The sequence below is a fragment of the Anabrus simplex genome, chromosome 4, assembly GCF_040414725.1.
Source record: "Anabrus simplex isolate iqAnaSimp1 chromosome 4, ASM4041472v1, whole genome shotgun sequence".
NCBI classification, from domain to species: Eukaryota; Metazoa; Arthropoda; class Insecta; order Orthoptera; family Tettigoniidae; genus Anabrus; species Anabrus simplex.
Window position 1 is genome coordinate 271,876,876 of NC_090268.1, and position 20,882 is coordinate 271,897,757.

Genomic DNA, 20,882 nt, shown 5'->3' on the forward strand with positions numbered 1-20,882 from the left:
AAGGTTCTCGGATATATTGTAGTGTTTCGCAGGAGTTTTACCTCCACGAGGCTGGGGGTAACCACCGACTTCGAAACAGAAACCCAGCGCTCGACTGTTGGAGCCACTCATTCTGGAAAATATTATTTGGTATTAACCTCTTCAGTTATGACGAGACACGTGTAGCCCTTATTTCTAAATATTTATGATATAGAGGGAAGCCAATTGCAAACATGGTAGTTAATAAGGCTTGTCTGGTATGAAAATGTGAAAGCATTCACAGGGCTACCGATAGTGGGTTTCTGCAAGCAAACTCATTGTTGCACGGTGTGACCCCCTCGACATATCATAAAGGGGTACATCAGAGCAGCACGAGAACAATAAAATTAAGTAAATTAGTGGAATCTCTATAGCATGCACAGAACTCTTACCACAGAGATATCTAACGTACCATGCGATACACGTCATGTTTGAAGAGGCTAAATAAATTATACTTATCTTGGGTGTAATAAATCTATAGTATAACATACAGCAATAAGTAATTAAAGATAGACAATGCCATTTCGAATACAACTCGTACATGCATATAGATATTCCATAAATACACTGACTGACAGAGCAAAGGCAACACCAAGAAGGAGTGGTCAGAACTTTATGCCAATTGCAGGGTAGACTGACGTCACTGAGGTATGCTCATGATGTGAAATGCGCCGCTGTGCTGCGCACGAAGCGAACGATAAATGGGACACGGCGTTGGCGAATGGCCCACTTCGTACCGTGATTTCTCAGCCGACAGTCATTGTAGAACGTGTTGTCGTGTGCCACAGGACACGTGTATAGCTAAGAATGCCAGGCTGCCGTCAACGGAGGCATTTCCAGCAGACAGACGACTTTACGAGGGGTATGGTGATCGGGCTGAGAAGGGCAGGTTGGTCGCTTCGTCAAATCGCAGCCGATACCCATAGGGATGTGTCCACGGTGCAGCGCCTGTGGCGAAGATGGTTGGCGCAGGGACATGTGGCACGTGCGAGGGATCCAGGCGCAGCCCGAGTGACGTCAGCACGCGAGGATCGGCGCATCCGCCGCCAAGCGGTGGCAGCCCCGCACGCCACGTCAACCGCCATTCTTCAGCATGTGCAAGACACCCTGGCTGTTCCAATATCGACCAGAACAATTTCCCGTCGATTGGTTGAAGGAGGCCTGCACTCCCGGCGTCCGCTCAGAAGACTACCATTGACTCCACAGCATAGACGTGCACGCCTGGCATGGTGCCGGGCTAGAGCGACTTGGATGAGGGAATGGCGGAACGTCGTGTTCTCCGATGAGTCACGCTTCTGTTCTGTCAGTGATAGTCACCGCAAGCGAGTGTGGCGTCGGCGTGGAGAAAGGTCAAATCCGGCAGTAACTGTGGAGCGCCCGACCGCTAGACAACGCGGCATCACGGTTTGGGGCGCTATTGCGTATGATTCCACGTCACCTCTAGTGCGTATTCAAGGCACGTTAAATGCCCACCGCTACGTGCAGCATGTGCTGCGGCCGGTGGCACTCCCGTGCCTTCAGGGGCTGCCCAATGCTCTGTTTCAGCAGGATAATGCTCGCCCACACACTGCTCGCATCTCCCAACAGGCTCTACGAGGTGTACAGATGCTTCCGTGGCCAGCGTACTCTCCGGATCTCTCACCAATCGAACACGTGTGGGATCTCATTGGACGCCGTTTTCAAACTCTGCCCCAGCCTCGTACGGACGACCAACTGTGGCAAATGGTTGACAGAGAATGGAGAACCATCCCTCAGGACACCATCCGCACTCTTATTGACTCTGTACCTCGACGTGTTTCTGCGTGCATCGCCGCTCGCGGTGGTCCTACATCCTACTGAGTCGATGCCGTGCGCATTGTGTAACCTGCATATCAGTTTGAAATAAACATCAATTATTCGTCCGTGCCGTCTCTGTTTTTTCCCCAACTTTCATCCCTTTCGAACCACTCCTCCTTGGTGTTGCAGTGTCACTGTCAGTCAGTGTACATGTAATTTACTACACCCCGTGGTGTAGGGGTAGGATGCCTGCCTCTTACCCGGAGACCCCGGGTTCGATTCCTGGCCAGGTCAGGGACTTTTACCTGGACGTGAGGGGTGGTTCGAGGTCCACTCAGCCTACGTGATTAGAATTGAGGAGCTATCTGACGATGAGATAGCGGCCCAGGTACAGAAAGCCAAGAATAACGGCCGAGAGGATTCGTCGTGCTGACCACACGACACCTCGTAATCTGCACGTCTTCGGGCTGAGCAGCGGTCGCTTGGTAGGCCAAGGTCCTCCGAGGGCTGAAGTGTCATGGTTTTTTGAAACATCTGTAAAATCTTAGGGGTTTTATTTTGAAGGGCAGTGTGATAATAGACACGAGACCTCATGTTCTTCATAGAATCGAACACAAAGGGACATTCGTTACATTTCAAAAATCCATACGCATTGTTTACGATTGGAATCACAGTTATGATAGATCATTTTCAAGATGTGTAAAGGTGTTATTTGAAGTGTATTTTGGTTTGAAGTTAAATTGCAGACTAAATAATTTATATACATTTTAATATTAAGGATGTTGATTTAGGATATCTTATTCATTGTCCAGAACAGAACAAATTAGCTGAGCACTCTGACGTATTAACTGCCCAAGCCGTGATTGGGAATCTAATGAGTTCGATTCTAATTGTCGGTCATTTCCACAGTATTTCACATTTTTCATCATGATTCGTTTTAAATTCTAGTCAGTGGATACATTTTAAAATTTTAATTATCATGTCATTTCATTCCACCTTGTACCATGAGGGGCCGATGATCTAGATGTTAGGCCCCTTTAAACAACAGGCACCACCACCACCACCACTACCACCACCACCATCATCATATATGCACAATTTATACTAGAAAATACATTAGATACACCTCAAAACAAGGGTAGAATATTGTGGTATTAGGCACCTCATGTGATAGGACGTGCGTAGTGCTGTTGTAAGGGGGTAGAGAGCATTATATACGCGTAAGTATAATGACCGATCAAAAAGCTTCCGTTCGACGGCCGTACAGTCCTGAATCGGGATGCCAGTCAGACAAAATTGCCGCGAGCATTGAGACACTCATCCCACCGGCGCACCAGGTTGAAGATCTCCATGTGATAAAACACCGTGTCCTGCTGCGTGAACAAGTCCATAACCGCCTGCTGCACATCCTCATCCGACATGAAGCATCGACCCTCCAAGACCCTTTGAGGGAACGCATGGTTATGCGCTGGTCTGCCCTAATCGTCTCATTCATCGTCCAGTTGTTATTGCCCGTAATGGATGAGAATGGCCTCCCGGATCGACCGGCGTCTTATGTCGAAACGCAACCCGCACGGAACTTGATGCACCATTCTACAACTTTTGTTTTCAACAGACATGCTGCCACATATACAGCCTTCTTCTCCTTTGGATATCCATCGGTGTTTGTCCTTCGGGCAGCCAAGAACAGAATAACAGTACGTTGGTCCTGTTTGGACGCATTTGGTAATAGCGTCACCATAGTCCGCGTGGTCGCATTTAAAGCACTCACCTCGGCACGACACGGCTGCCACGCTAATCCCTTTATCTACATTTCCGTGCTTACATACGTGCATCGAATTCGCGCTACATTGCATGCCCGCTGCAGCAACGCTCTCAAACGGAAAATTTTTGATCACGCCTTATCATTCAATCGCTTGTTTACAATCCAGCATATATCGTTTCCTACGACCTGTGTTGAGCCTGGTGAGAACTATGCGATTTCAGGTGAAGACCGGCAGTACCAGCGCAATACGAGCTTCACATCGTGTTTACGTTTCATGTGCAATGTGTATTTCCCAAGTTGACCGAGCCAGACTTGCGGCATTGATTCATAGTGGGCATACACAAGCAGCGGTATCACGCATTGTAGGGGTTATCCAAAGTGCAGTGTCAAAAACGTGGATGGATGAGACTAATGAGGTGAGTAATGATGCGACTGACAGACTGAGGGTGACAATGGCACACCAAGATTGGTATATCAGAGTAACAGCTTCGATTGCTCAACAATTACAAAATCACTTCTTGAGATCACCGCGGTGTCCTCAGGTGCAGTGGTTCCTGGACCTGCTGGTCAGGTTGTGGAGGGGTAGCACCAGAATTAAGTTTCTGTGACTCCCAAGCCACGTGGGTGTATCGAGAAGCGTGTTAGGCGATGATGATGATGATGCTTGTTGTTTAAAGGGGCCTAACATCGAGGTCATCGGCCCCTAATGGTACGAAATGAAACGACAAAGTAAAAGTTCAAAATTATCCACTGACCAAAATAAAAAATGCCAAGAAGAATGAATGAACGAATGAATGAATGAATGGACATGAATTTAAAACAATCAGTGGATCCGACTGAAAAAACTATCATAGTTAATAGTATTACTGACCAAGGGACCACTTCCAAGGCAAATCGAGGATGCTACCTGTTCTTATGACTTACAATTTTAACAAAATTTGAAGATCTTATTTTAAATTGTCAAAAATTTTAATGTGTCTTTCCAATTTTAATATTTATTTCTGATATATTAATATTAATTTATTATTAGCTGATGATGTTCCTTAGGGGACGAAACATGTCCTAGATATTAATAAATTATATATTGTATTGAATAGGCGGACCGCTTAATTTTTTTTTTTTTGCTAGGGGCTTTACGTCGCACCGACACAGATAGGTCTTATGGCGACGATGGGATAGGAAAGGCCTAGGAGTTGGAAGGAAGCGGCCGTGGCCTTAATTAAGGTACAGCCCAGGCATTTGCCTGGTGTGAAAATGGAAAACCACGGAAAACCATCTTCAGGGCTGCCGATAGTGGGATTCGAACCTACTATCACCCGGATGCAAGCTCACAGCCGCGAGCCTCTACGCGCACGGCCAACTCGCCCGGTCCGCTTAATTATAATATTTAAGTTTATCTTGAATATTCATTGATTGATTATAGTCAATACGGGATTAGTATTACTTGAAATGAAGCTGTTAAAGCTTATCACTTGTAACCTAACTTAAGGCCACGGCCGCTTCCTTCCCTCTTCCTTGTCTATCCCTTCCAATCTTCCCATCCCCCACCAAGGCCCCTGTTCAGCATAGCAGGTGAGGTTGCCTGGGCGAGGTACTGGTCATTCTCCCCAGTTGTATCTCCGACCCAAAGTCTCACGCTCCAGGACACTGCCCTTGAGGCGGTAGAGGTGGGATCCCTCGCTAAGTCTGAGGGAAAACCCAACTCTGGAAGGTAAACAGATTAAGAAGAAGAAGGAGGAGGATTTTGGACTTTTAATTTTTCAATACATTTCGTCTCATGTCGTACCATTAGGGACCGATGACCTAGATGTTAGGCCCCTTTAAATACCAAGCATCATCAACATCATCATCTTCTCTCTTCTGTTGCCACACATCACCGATATATGAGATTACATCTGTGTTCCGAGTAAAATAGCCTGTCTGAATAATGGCGGAAAGTAGCTGGAGAGTATGCACATGCTATATGACTGTCCCATCAACTACAGGTACTACAGCAAGAAAAATTTTAGATTTGACTATCGAAATGAGAAAAAGTCATGAAAAAACGTAATGAAAGGAGCAAGAAGGACTCCTTTTACATTACATACCCTAATATCACAGTCAAAATAAAACTAGATGTGAAGGCCTACATCATCGATATTTGACATTATTTTATAACGGAAGGAGGAGATCAAATCAAGTTCAGCTATAATAAAATGCAATATTAAACTGCAAAGGGTCACAGAGAGCAAGGAAGCGAGTACGTCACGATAAGCCGCTGACAGGGAGAGGCATGTACGCTTATGCACCTTCAGAATTTGGCGAACACATTTAGTTATGGAGAAAATGCAGGATGAACCGAAATTCGCGCACTCGGGCGTCGCAATGCGACTCCTCACATTCCAGCAATAAAAAAAATGTCTCTCACAAAAGTTCGTCTTGCGAGTATATCCGGCAGAAAAAGGACGTTGAAGAATGGCAATCTGGCAACACTGTAACCACACGTAGGGTAACTACCTCTGTCAGCACATATTAGTTTTGCTGTACGGTTGATGCAGTGGAGAGAGTTTTGGGTTAGCATGCAGGAGGTCGAGGGGTCGATCCTGGGTTGAGACGTATGTTTCTTATTTCGTAAATGTAGTCCAGGTGGTATGGTATCTGGCATTTTAATCGTCATCAGAGAATAAATTCACTCCCACGACGTGGAAAGGGCGTCTTTCAAAGCTGACCAATGAAAACGATTGTTCGTCCATTTCTACGACCGTAGTATGTAAGTGTCCGCCTCTATGGTGTAGTGGTTAGTGTGATTAGCTGCCACTCCCGGAGGCCCGGGTTCGATTTCCGGCTCTGCCACGAAATTTGAAAAGTGGTATGAGGGCTGGAACGGGGTCCACTCAGCCTCGGGAGGTTAACTGAGTAGAGGTGGGTTCGATTCCCACCTCAGCCATCCGGGAAGATTTCCGTGGTTTCCCACTTATCCTCCAGGCAAATGCCGGGATGTTACCTAACTCAAGGCCACGGCCGCTTCCTTCCCTCTTCCTTGTCTATCCCTTCCAATCATCCCATTCCCCACCAAGGCCCCTGTTCAACGTAGCAGGTGAGGGCGCCTGGGCGATATACTGGTCATCCTCCCCAGTTGTATCCTCGACCCAGCGTCTGAAGTTCCAGGACACTGCCCTTGAGGCGGTAGAGGTGGGATCCCTCGCTCAGTCCGAGGAAAAAGCCAACCCTGGATGGTAAGCAGATTAAGAAAGAAAGTAAGTGCAAATGGTTTCTAGAGGACCCGCTGCAATCGCCGTTGACGTTAAGATGCCAGATAGCATACCACCTGGACCACATTTACGAAATGAAAAACGTACGCCTCAACCCAGGATCGACCCCTCGACCTCCTGCATGCTAACCCAAAACTCTACTCACTGCACCAACTATACAGCACGACAAACACGTGCTGACAGAGGTAGTTACCCTACATGTGGTTACAGTGTTGCCAGATTGCCATTCTTCAACGTCCTTTTTCTACCGGCTATACTCGCAGGATGAACTATTGTGAGAGACATTTTTTTATTGCTGGCATGTGAGGAGTCGCGCTGCGACGCCCGAGTGCGCGACTTTCGGTTCATCCTGGATATGATCATGCACATGCTAAGTAATTATCCCGCCAACGCCGGGTACTTCAGCTAGTAATAATAATCATAAAAATAATATAATTTCTTATTATTAGTACTTCTTCACTGAATTTGTAATGAGCCCAACTAAAATACCGCGACGTAACAATGGAAATCCTCTGATCCCATGAAAAGGGAAAAGGAGATTTCTACCTGATGTGACACATCTGTCGAAGCGGTAAAATAGCAGTCTACTGTAGCAATAGAATATCTCGGAAGAGGAGGTACAGTTCGAGAGGATGTATCGTGTGTCAACACAAGGAAGAGCGCGGCAGGAATTGGCTTGCTACGTGCTCCTGTTACAGAAGTTAATAGACTACCCTCTGTGCCTGACGGCCTGGAGAAACACCATTATCTCTCTTCAAGGCGTCAGGATCTTGAAAGTGTCACATGACGCTCCACAACTTCTTTCCATTCCGCATTTCCTCTTTGAGAAAAATAATGGAGTTGCTTCCTCGCATCTGTTCAAGTGGCAAATGCTGAAACATAGTAGCATGTCCTTATGTAAAATTCTATTCATTCCCCCATTTCGAGTATTCCATAACGCAATGCCATAGTTTGATTCCCGATAGGTTATAATGATCACATCTTAAATTTAAATTCTTTAAATTCGAATATCCTTTACCGTTTACAGCAGCTCAATCAAACAGTATATGGCATTGTTTAAGGACACCTGCATATTTCACAAACATGATTCCTGTTCTTAAACTGTTGGTCTCAGGCATACGATATTTTTACATAAGACCAGAAAATATATCGAGGAATATTTTCTGAAATTTTCATTGAAATGTCTATTACAGTCCGCCTCCGTGGAGAGGTAGTTAGTGTGATTAGCTGCCACCCAAGGAGGCCCGGGTTCGATTCCTGGCTCTGCCATGAAATTTGAAAACTGGTACGAGGGCTGGAACGGGGTCCACTCAGCCTCGGGAGGTCGACTGCGTACTGGTGGGTTCGATTCCCACCTCAGCCATCCTGGAAGTGGTTTTCCGTGGTTTCCCACTTCTCCTCCAGGCAAATGCCGGAATGGTACCTAACTTAAGGCCACGGCCGCTTTCTTCCCACTTCCTTGTTTATTCCTTCCAATCTTCCCATCCCCCACAAGGCTTCTGTTCAGCATAGCAGGTGAGGCCGCCTGGGCGAGGTACTGGTCATACTCCTCAGTTGTATCCCCGATCCAGGGTCTGAAGCTCCAGGACACTGTCCTTGAGGCGGTAGAAGTGGGATCCCTCGCTGAGTCCGAGGGAAAAACCGACCCTGGAGGTTAAACAGATTAAGAAGAGAAGAAGATGTCTACTACTACTTAATCTGTTTGCTCTCCAGGGTTGAATTTTCCCTCAAACTCAGCAAGGGATCCCACCTCTACCGCCTCAAGGGCAGTGTCCTAGAGTGTGAGACACTGGGTCGGGGCATACAACTGGGGAGAATTACCAGTACCTCACCCAGGCGGCCTCACCTGCTATGCTGAACAGGGGCCTTGGTGGGGTATGGGAAGATTGGGAGGAATAGACAAGGAGGAGGGAAGGAAGCGGCCGTGGCCTTAAGTTAGGGACCATCCCGGCATTTGCCTGGAGGAGAAGTGGGAAACCACGGAAAACCACTTCCAGGACGGTTGAGGTGGGAATCGAACTCACCTCTACTCAGTTGACCTCCCGAGGCTGAGTGGACCCCGTTCCAGCCCTCGTACCACTTTTCAAATTTCGTGGCAGGGCCGGGATTCGAACCCGGACCTCCGGGGGTGGCAGACAATCATACTAACCACTACACCACAGAGGCGGACTATTGAAATGTCACTCTTTGTTTTTAAGTTACTATTTTTTAAATTTGTAATGGTTGGAAAGAAAGTAGCTACTTTTGAATACTTGAGGAGATCTGGACAGCACAATACGGGGATTACATTGATAATTTTTGTTATGTAGCGGGATATTCAAACTATAACGTAACATACAAACGATCTCGGTAACTTGAGGGGTCTCCTGTCCAGCCAAGCTCAAGGAATGTTTGTTTTATGGCCAATTTCTGTGGTTCTATTGCGAGCTATAAGTGGGGGGAGGGATTATGTTAATGGAAACATATTCTGTTAATCTGTTACAGTTGTAAGTATCGTACAGGTATCTATGTTTATCCATAGTAAAAATTATTATTGTAATCCCTATATTATATTGGCAAGATGTCCTTAAGTATTACAAAGTAGCTATTTTCTTTCCAATTATTATAAACAACAATTAATTACTTCAAAAGAAAGAGCGATATTTTAGTGAAACTTTCAGAAAATGTCCCACCAAATATTTACTAGTTACGTGTAAAACGTCGTATGCCTAAGATCAAAAGATTACGGACAGGAAGCATGTTCATGAAATAGGCTATGCTGGTGTCTTTAAACTTTTGGTTGGGCCTGTATATATGCCGTATTTAGTATCATATTAGGCCTACTTTTAATTAATTATTATTATTCAAATATTCAAGGCCCATATAGATAAAAACCGTGAGGACACTCGCAATAAACATTTGTTTCTGACAAAAGTGTACCTGCGAGGAACTTATATAATACCATGCGCTCAGTAATTTCTTAGCGACTGTACGTATAATGGTTGGAGAAAAATAGCACTGCCAGAATAAATAACAATATTCACATCTTTTATCTCTTCTACTTATCTCGATCATATGTATTTATCGATTTTCTTCTTCTCTTCCCTGTGAGTGGAGTTAACATAATACATCCACAGTAGGCCTATCCCGTGAGTGTCAAAACAAATGACTGGAACGGGTAAGTCATAGAGGCCCTCAACTTAGGTTCGTGACTACGGGTCTAGCATTGCTATCATTTACTTGTTACAGGCTCCTCACGTCAATCTTTCTCTCAGACTCGCTTGGTCAACACTTGTTCTCTTCTGATCCTGACGGTACAGAGTTTGAGAAGCCCAGGAAGTCTCATTTTCACGTCCACCATGTTGAATAACTCAGACGATAGAGTGCTGGAATCCTAAGCTCAATCTGGCATGTTCGAACCCGGCTCAGTGCGGTGGTATTTGAAGGGGCTCAACATAGTTTTGAGCGCGCGCTCGTGGAGTGCGGTTATAGTGATTTCGAAGCAAGATCAGAACAGATGGTTGAAAATTGAATGCGGTAGAGGTAGCAATGCAAGGCAGTGTTACGAAGGATTGCAGGAGGCTTGCGGTTAAAGTGCATTATCTTACTATACTGTAGCACGGTAGGTCAAGGCCTTCAAAGACGGACGACAAAATGTGACAGAAATGCCATGGCCTGGTCATCCTGCAGTAAGTGATGACGATGTGCAGAATTTGAACGCCTTAGTGCTGGCGGATAGGAACACCACAATTCGTGAATTGGCCAACGATACGGGGCTGGCGCCTTCGACTCTGCTGCAAATCCTGAAGAAGCGGCTGGGAATGCAGAAAATCACCTCTAAATGGGTTCCACATACTTTGAGAGATAATCAAAAATGGCTGTGGTATGATACAGCTTGTACGCACTTGGAAGCGCTATGAACGCGAAGGTCAGGCATTCTTACGGCGGATATTCACTATTGACGAGACCTGGGCCAGAGCTTATTACCGCAACTGAAACGCCAATCAAACGAGTGGCGTCATCACGGGTCACCGCGAAAAGTAACAGTTCGGCCGACTGGAAACAATGTGAAGTCCATGCTGATCGTTGCCTATGACTAGGATGGTGTTATCATGAAGTATACCGTTCCCCACGGCTGTACCGTTAAGGACACCACGTACTCTTACACGATGAAAAAGTATATTTTTTGGCATCACTTTAATAAGTATTTTCTGGGTTTTGTGCTAAAGGTACAGCTATGATTCTTGTAACATATAAAAAGCAGTATATTCTGAGCTGTTTATATCCATGTAGTACTACTTTGCTTTTATAGGATGTGTTAAATGAATAAAAATTTGGACAGATACGTTTTCCAAAAAAAAAAAAAAATGTATAAGTGACTTCAGGTACACATTTCTCAGTTGTTTTTGATTCAAATACTCTCAAATTTTGTTCACATACTGGGAATAGATGTTGGCAGATGAGTAACCACTTTGTTTCTTTATTATTGGGACAGAATGCAAGAAAAAAATTCCGAACCCTTTCTTTTCAAATTTATTCAAAAACATGTATCAATTTTTCTCTTCCCAATTCAGGCCTACTATTTTTTGGAAATGAAAATACGTTAACATTCAAGTACTCCATTAGGAAAGTTAATGTACAAAAAATTAGCCCTCTATCTTAAATGGTTTCCTAGTTATTGGTACCTAAACATGAAAAATGAGTATTAACGGGAAACAGCTGGCAAAGACATTTAAAGTAGGCGTGACGCTTGGGACGCTTATAATAAAACACGAATTTAAGGTACTTTTGGACGTCTAAACCCCAACATACTATATATATTTGGATTCAGAAAAGAATGAAGAATTTTATGGTGCCAAAATAAAAAAATCGATTTTTTCATCATGCAAGAGTACGTGGTGTCCTTAATGCGGAGTATTACTGCGCATTTTTGCAAACGAACTTGGTAGCAGCTCTAAGAAGAAAACTAGGGCACTTCCTGAATAACCCAGCAAACATTCTGCATGACAATGCAAGGCCGCATGCAGCAGGAGCTGTGACTGAGTTGTTCAGTCGCTGGGGCTGGGAAGTGCTTTACTGCCTCCCTTATTCTACAGATCTCAGCCCCTGCGACTACGATCTCATACCTAAAATGTAAGCACCACTTCGAGGTGTCCGCTGCCGGACAGTGGACGACATTCTCCAGGCAACCGACTGCTCCGTCCGCGACCTCCAGAGATCAGGCGCTCTCAGTAGCATCCAACGGCTTCCACATCGCTGGGAACGAGTGCCACAGAACAGTGGTGATTACTTTGAAGGACTGTAAAATGTCTAACGTTGTAAGTATGTTATCCAACTAAATAAAAAAAAAACAGTTGCCAATATTAAAGAAAATAATAATAAATCACCTTGGGAGTGGCGACCCCACTGTAATAACAGTCTATATATGTTTCATTCATTACATCCCTGACTCGGTCAAAGACTGGAAAACAGGTTGTTGGTTTTCATTTTCATTAAAAAAATAACCTAAGTACGTCACTCTGGTGTCGGGTAGATTTACTGGCATGTAAATTATTTCCTGTGGGAGAAATTCTGGTCACTCAGCGTCTCCGAAATCCGTGAGGTGGGACGTCAAACCATCATAAAATAACAAACCAATAACATTATTTTCACACCATTTAGGGACCCTCCTCTTTAATTTGCCGATACTTTCTTACTTCGAAGGGTCAGAGCTCTTGAATTTTCACTTTCGATTACTTCTTGTGCTTCTGTTCCTTCTCCTGTCACATTTCAGATGCCTGGCGGGATTCTCGGTGCGGACTGTGTGTTACGAGTAGACTCGATACAGTTTCATGGTCGGATGTCCTTCCCGACGCCAACCCTATGCAAATGGATGTATTCTACCATTACGAGTCTCTGTGGCCTTTGGTAGTGTGATATGTTATGAGTATACTAAGAAATGTGTATTTGAGACGAATACAAACACCCAGTCCCCAAGCGAGGGGAATTAATCAGACGTGGCTTAAACGCTCAACCTGATCGAGAATACAACCTATAACCCACTGAGTCGAAAGCTGTGACGCTGATCATTATACTAAGAAGATGAATACAACATAGCAAACATAGCAACGAGAACAAAAATCCCTTTCCTTCAATTGATTTCTTAATGATAGTGCATTATATACTGGCTTTAAGATCGGACACTGATCCTGTTTTATTTGGCCATTCCGGTTTTTGTTTAAAGAAGTTGCCATGAACAGTTTTTCTTAGCTCCCGTTGTATTTCATTCATGCTTCTTTTGACCCAATTCACAGAAAATTATACAAGACCCAATTTAGCATCTAGAGTACACCAACCGCGTCTCACTGATTATAAACAGTGAAAGAAAGGGACTGTAATTTAAAATAATTACCAATGCGTGCAACTTCTTTTTAATCAAACCTATCACTCTGGTCCGTACGAGAACGCGTTGCTAACTCCCTGCACTTCGAGCATGGAATTAGCCCTCAGTTCTCTCCCTTTGCTCTTTGATGTGATGGTCAAACTCACAAACAAGTCCATAGAGGGAGATAGATCCTTCAAGCCACGCACGAATTAGCTTTTAAAGATATTGGCAGCTACTCCCGGAGTCAGTCATTTCTGCCAGGTGCATTCCATCAGCTAATAGTCTTTTCACTTTTAGATAATCGAAAGCCTACAACTGTGAATGTTACTAACAGAAACTAAAATCTGGTCTTACCGGAATGATTAATGGCAAAAAGAAACGTTATTTGGTTATTTTGAATATTTTCTACATTACAGCTCATTATCGAGGTCTGTTTATGAGCATTACCTCAGTAAGGCTAAGGACACTTTACCTTCACGTATATAATTCCGGTTCATGACACATGCTGGATAGGTACCGTAAGTTACAGTACTTTCTTCATCCGGTTTTCTGCCATCAGTTTGTGTTATTACGGAGAGTGATCGCCATTCTTACAGACAATAATGATGATGATATTAATAAATAAGAATTTCGTGTGGCTATTGTTAGTCTCACCCTGCTCTCGTAAGGCACACCCTCTAAGGGTTACCTCTTATCACGGCGGGTGGCGTCTACCATAGATTGAAAACTGCATGTTAATTCAAATTCAATTTCAAATGTGTTTTTCTTTACCGCCATTCTACAGAACAGGGTTCGTCATAAAAACCAACCTATGCTTAATAATCATATGCTAAACTAGGAAAACATATAGATAATGCAAGCCTACATGATTCTCACCGTTTCTTTTCTTTCTTTCTTTTTTTTTTTTTTGCTATTTGCTTTACGTCGAACCGACACAGATATGTCTTACGGCGACGATGGGATAGGAAAGGCCCGGGAATTGGAAGGAAGCGGCCGTGGCCTTAATTAAGGAACAGCCCCGGCATTTGCCTGGTGAGAAAATGGGAAACCACGGAAAACCATCTTCAGGGCTGCCGACAGTGGGGCTCGAACCCACCATCCCCCGGATGCAATACCAAAGCTGCGCGCCTTTAACCACACGGCCAACTCGCCTGGTTAAATTTTAGTTGAGGTTACTTCTTGAATTTTTTCACGGTCATCTATGATGATGATGATGATGATGATGATGATGATGGTGGTGGTGGTGGTGGTGGTGGTGGTGATGATGAAGATGGTGATTGTTGTTTAAAGGGGCCTAACATTTAGGTGATCGGCCCCTAATGGTACGAAATGAGACACAATGTAATGACAATTAGAATGTTCAAAATCATCTACTGACCAGAATAAAAAACGCGATGTTGAAGAATGAATATATGGATATGAATTTAAAACAATCAGTGGATCCGACCCAGAAACTACCGTAAACAATAGTATTACTGACCAAGGGACCACTTATAAAGCACAATCCTGAATCAAGGATGCTTGATGTCTAAAGGGGTCCAAAATCCAGGTCAAAGGCCCCTCAGAATGGTATTTATCGCTAGTAAAGTAGAACCATGGTATTTGTAATGTTGGGGTACTAAACAAAAGTAGCGAATACTCACGGTGTTCCACACTGATGGTACTACTCACAAGTATTGTACGTCGTACAGGTAACGCAGACCTATAGTATTTCTCACACAATGGTGCCACTCATAGCCAACGCAAACCGATGAGGTTCCTCACCTAGGTGTACAAGTCATGGGTGTCGGTATTCCCGTGGTGTTCCTCACAAAGTGGGTACTAACCACAGGCAATGCAGACCCACGGTGTCGCTGAAATAGTGATACTAATAATAGGCACTCCCCAGACCCGTGGTGTTTGTCGCAATGGTACTAATCACGGGTACTCTAAAACCCATACAGACTCTCCTTCTGTTGCTACTAATCGCAATCCTATTGTGTACTTAACATAGTGGTACTACTCGCAAGTAAAGTCGACCCATGGTGTTCCCCGCGTGATGGTACTAATCACAAGTAGTTTCATACTTCTAATACAATCATCCCTTGGTCGCCCCTTTTAGTCGCCTCTTACGACAGGTAGGGTATACCGTGGGTGCATTCCTCGTCTGCGCACCCACCCACAGGGGGTAGTCAGAGGTAAAAAAAAGAAAATAGAAGGGATCCGTCACATCGAAAAATGAAGTAACGGACGAAGAAAGGCAAGGGCCACGAAGGGCGTGAAAATGAAAGATCCCCTAGGCCTCGAATGCTCTAATACAGTAATACCGTCGGGGTCGGAAAAGAACAAGAGTTGAACAAGGGAGGCCGGACAGGATAGATGAAAGTGAGGAGCCTGGCACAAGTAAGTGGAGCAATGCCAGGACTCAGATAATGGCCCTTTTGTCGCCAACACACGCTCCTAAGTTTAAAGCATCTGGGGCCCTTTTTAGTCGTTTCTGAGGACAGGCAGGGGTACCGTGGGTGTATTCTTCATCTGTGTGCTCCACGCACACTGGATATATCTACATCTAAATTGGATTTCCTCTTAAGATTATATATCCAGTTTTGAAAGGATTTACTCTCAAATTTAGAAAAGTACACATTTATGTGGCCAGTTAAATGTTAAGTCCTGTTGAGTAAACAAATAGTATTTGAGCCTGAAGTAAGAAATGAGGTATCATCAGCATACAGGATAATAGAACTCTGGTCAGGTTGAGGTACATCATTGACATGCAGTACAACGAAGAGGACCAAGAATAGAACCTTGAGGAACGCCGCTATCAACTAAACTTGGTGTTGATGGAAATTTAGAACATTTATTAGAATATGTTGGGTGTTGTGAGTATGGTACGTGAATGCTGGAGAGAGTACAAATACCAAGTCCGCGAGCCAATTGAATTAATGATTAAATATTGTATTTCCTTGACGCGCTTTGGGCCCCGAGGACCAAAATCTAAGACTCCCAACACTCCACCATTGAGCCGCGCGATGATGATGGTGGTAATGACGTTCATGATTATGATGATGATTGTTGTTGAAGGGGTCTAATTTCTAGGCTATGGCTCTTACATAATGATATGAGATGATTAGGGGCGGCCGTACCTTATGTGCTGAAGTGCTGCAGCACATTGCCTATTGGAAAAATAAATTAGTTTAAAAATATTATTTACAATAAAATACAGTGGATTGAAAAAGACGTCAGCCAAAGAAAAGAAAATTATTCAACTCCCCTCACAACCACAACCAGTTAATTACTGGTGCGCTCCGCCCCGGGTGCTGTACGATCACAGCTCAGCGAGAATGTCTAAGCTTTTAGCCAGAAACCAGGAACTCTGCCTTTTGCGCATGAGTACCGATCTTTTCCGATACAAAGGGAATGTGTTCCGATAGGCTGTGGAGACAACAGCCAAGACATCACTTCATAGCGATTCTTCGTTTGACCACAGAGAGGCAGCACTTGTATTAGTCACACTTGTATTACGACCGATATGAGAACGTGGCAGCTGCCACCCTTCTTGACGCAGCTGTAGTATTTAAGAGGAGATCGCTCAAAGCAAACGGGGAAACAAAATACTGTAGAGATGTTCCCGCCAAGTCTTTTAATGATGATGATGCTTGTTGTTTTAAGGGGCCTAACATCGAAGGTCATCGGCCTCTAATGGAACGAAATGAATGACATGAGACATGAAGTTAAAATTTAAAAAGTATCCAGTGACTAGAATTAAAAAGATGGTGATGAAGAAAAATGAGGGTGAGATTAAAACATTCAGTGGATCCAATACACAATGCCTTATGTTCTATTAAAATAAGAGAAAATACAGGAAAACGAAGGAATAAGGCATTGCCCAGTAGTACAGATATTAACACATAATTTACGCTAGACGTTAAAATAACACATTAAAATGCGCAACACAAACTAAAATGAAGTCAATGAGATAAAAGCGCAACTAACATAAACAACACTAGGACAAAGGACATCATCACACACGATAAAACAGACCGCTATCCCTCATAAAGCGGATGACGAGGTCTGCTGACTGCTCGTCATCTCGCAAGACAAGGGAGATTGTACTCGAAAGGTTAAGACTACGGCGCAGATCGACCAGGTCCACACACTCCGTAAGGATGTGTACCACGGTAAGATGGTCGCCGCAGGTACACACCGGAGGGGGTTTTCCTTTCAGTAGATGGGAGTGCGTCAAGATACCGTGGCCGATCCGAAGGCGACATAATACCACGGCTTCCCTCCGAGAAGCCCGAAGGGAAGTCCTCCATACCTTCGTTGTTCCTTTTATCGCTCTCAGCTTATTGGGAAGTGGAATGGCCTGCCACTCCATCTCCCAATGAGACATAACCAGATGTCTCAGCTGAGAGCGAATATCACTGGCTGGAACCTTGAAAGGCAACGGGGGCAGTGTAACTGCCTCCTTGGCAGCCTGATCTGCTAACTCGTTACCCTCTATGCCCATGTGGCTGGGGAGCCACACAAACGTGATTCAGGTGCCGGCATCCGAACACCCGGCCAGCAGGTCCTGGATCCGCTGCACCAGAGGGTGCCGAGGGAAACAGGTATCAATAGACTGGAGCGAGCTCAAGGAGTCAGTACACACGAGAAAGTGTCGGCGTTCATTGTACAGTGCGTACCGCAGAGCCCCACAGATAGCATAAAGCTCTGCTGTGTACACACAACAGGTTTCCGGGAGAGCAAAAAGAAACCGATCATTTCCGACAACGAACGCACAGCCCACCTTCGTATCTGTCCTTGAACCATCCGTGTAAACGACGACTGAACCCGGATAGCGGCCAACAACGGACAGGTAGAGCCTCCGATAAATCGAAGGGTCCGTGTCTCCTTTCGGGCCTTGCGCAAATCCAGGATGATTTCAGGTCGTCGTACAACCCACGGAGGTACCCCACTTGGTTGTCTGACAAGGCAAGGAATCGAAGGTACGTCAAACAATTCATAACTGCTGTCCAAGCGTATCCCAATCGGCCGCGTCGCACGAGGATAAGCTGCGTACAACAAACGGTTGCCATTGTTGAACACGCCGGGATAGCTTGGATGAAGTGGCATCTGTCGCAAATTTGCAGCACACGTAAGTAGCAGTTGCTGGCGCCTCAGGTGTAAAGGCGGCACACCAGACTCAGCGAGCAGGCTAGCAATGGGGCTTGTACGAAAAGCTCCCGTCGCCAACCTAACCCCGCTGTGGTGGATACTGTTCAGCTTCGCAATAACGCTTGGTCTTGCGGAGCCATATGCTGCACTGCCGTAGTCTAACCGGGATAAAATGTGTGCCCGATAGAATTGCAGGAGCACTACACGGTCAGCTCCCCAATTAGTGCTGCTAAGAAACTTCAAGAGGTTAAGCCTCTTGGTGCATTGCACTTTTAGCTCCCGCACGTGTGGCTCCCACGATAATTTACTGTCAAAAAGGAGCCCAAGAAATCGGTAAGTGTCAACAACTGGAAGAACGACCTTTCTTAAATAAAGCTCAGGATCTGGGTGAAGAGTACGTTGACGACAAAAGTGGACAACGGAGGTCTTTGCGGCAGAAAACCGAAAGCCATGTTCTAAGGTCCACTTCTCCACCCTCCTAATAGCTTGCTGTAATTGTCGCTCTGCGACTGCCATACTGCACGACCTATAGTGCAGAGCAAAATCGTCCACATATAGCGACGGTATTACTGCTGGACCAGCAGCAGCGACAATACCGTTTATGGCAATGGCGAACAGAGTGACACTAAGGACCGATCCCTGTGGGACACCATTTTCTTGGACGTGATATTGCGAATATGTTCTCCCTACTCGGACACGGAATAGACGGAGGGACAAAAAATTCGCAGTAAATACTGGCAAGTTACCTCGGAATCTCCATTGATGCAGGACTGAAAGGATACCATATCGCCATGTGGTATCGTAGGCCTTCTCCAAGTCAAAGAAAACAGCTACCAAGTGCTGTTTACGGAGAAACGCATCCTGGATAGAGGTCTCCAGGCGGACCAAGTGGTCAGTGGTGGATCGGACGACTCGGAAACCACACTGGTATTCGGACAAGAGGCCTTGTTTCTCCAGACACCACACGAGTCGGCGATTTACCATCCTCTCAAATAGTTTACACAGGCAGTTGGTAAGACAAATCGGCCTGTAACTTCCTGCATACTTAGGATCTGTGTCAGGCTTGAGGACAGGAATGACTATGCCCTCTCGCCACTGAGACGGAAAATCACCCTCCATCCAGATACGGTTGAACACACGAAGGAGATAGAGTAGACTATCATCACTAAGGTGTTTCAACATCTGGTTATGGATGTTGTCTGGTCCAGGAGACGTGCCCTTGCAAAGCGCTAGGGCGCTGCGGAGTTCCCACTCCGTAAAGGGCACGTTGTAGTCCTCTGAAGCTTGAGAGGCAAAACTAAGGTGATGACGTTCTGCCTCCCGCTTCAGAGCGAGGAAATCAGGATTGTAATTCCCGGAGCCAGATACATCCGCGAAATGACTAGCGAAATGGTCAGCAATCAGGAGGGGTTCAGTGACAATATTGCCTGCAATGGAGATTCCCGGTACAGAAGAGGATCCTTGGATACCTGAAATACGTCGAAGCTTAGTCCACACTTGAGATGATGGAGTATGTGACGTCATAGACGACACATATCTCTCCCATGAAGCCTTCCTACTTTGACGAATAAGAACTCGCGCCTTAGCGCGGAGTTTCTTGAATGTTACCAAGTTGGCCGCAGTAGGCTGTCTACGGTAACTTTTGTGAGCGCGACGGCGTTCTTTGATAGCTGCTGCTATTTCTTTGTTCCACCAAGGAACGAGCTGTCGGCGAGAAGTCCCCGAGTAGAACGGAATGGACTCCTCAGCAGCAGCAAGAATAACTCGGGTGATGTAAGTTATTTCCTCGCCGACGATCCGCCTGATATCATCGTTAAAGGCAGCTAACGATGAGTACTTTGGCCAATCAGCATGTTTCAAAATTCATCGAGGGGGAGCCTCGACGGATTTTTGGTTCATCAAAGTAAGAATGATGGGAAAATGGTCACTGTCACAGAGATCATCGTGTGTATGTCACCGAAACAGTGGAACCAACCTTCGGCTGCATAGACTTACGTCTATGCGAGAATATGTGCCGTAACGCACACTAAAGTGAGTTGGTTCCCCCGTGTTCAAAATACATAAATCCAGTTCTGTTACTAATGTTTCCAGCTCTCTCCCCCTGGGGCAAGGCGTCTCAGAGCCCCATATGGGGTGATGGGCGTTAAAATCGCCCAATAAGAGGAAGGGAGGTGGAAGCTGATCTACAAGATCAGTAACATCAGTTATGCAGAGCATGACCTGGTGGAAAATAAACATTACACACTGTTGTTATGACAGGCAGCGGAACGCGAACAGCTACAGCCTCGAGGGGAGTTCTTAAATGCACCTCTTCGCTGTAGGTATCAGAACGTATAAAAATGCCAACACCAGCGGAAGCCCGGTGAGCATAGTACCGTTCTGTCGAGTATAGTCTGAAATTTCTCAAGACCGTATGATGACCAGGTCTGAAGTTGGTCTCCTGAATACAGACTATACTCGCTGCGTACTCACTAATGAGCTGACGTAACTCAGCAAGATACCTGTCATAACCGTTACAATTCCACTGTAACAGTGCCATAGTGTGGACTATAAAAGGAGTGTTAAGTTATGAGCGACAAAATGCTCGTAAGCC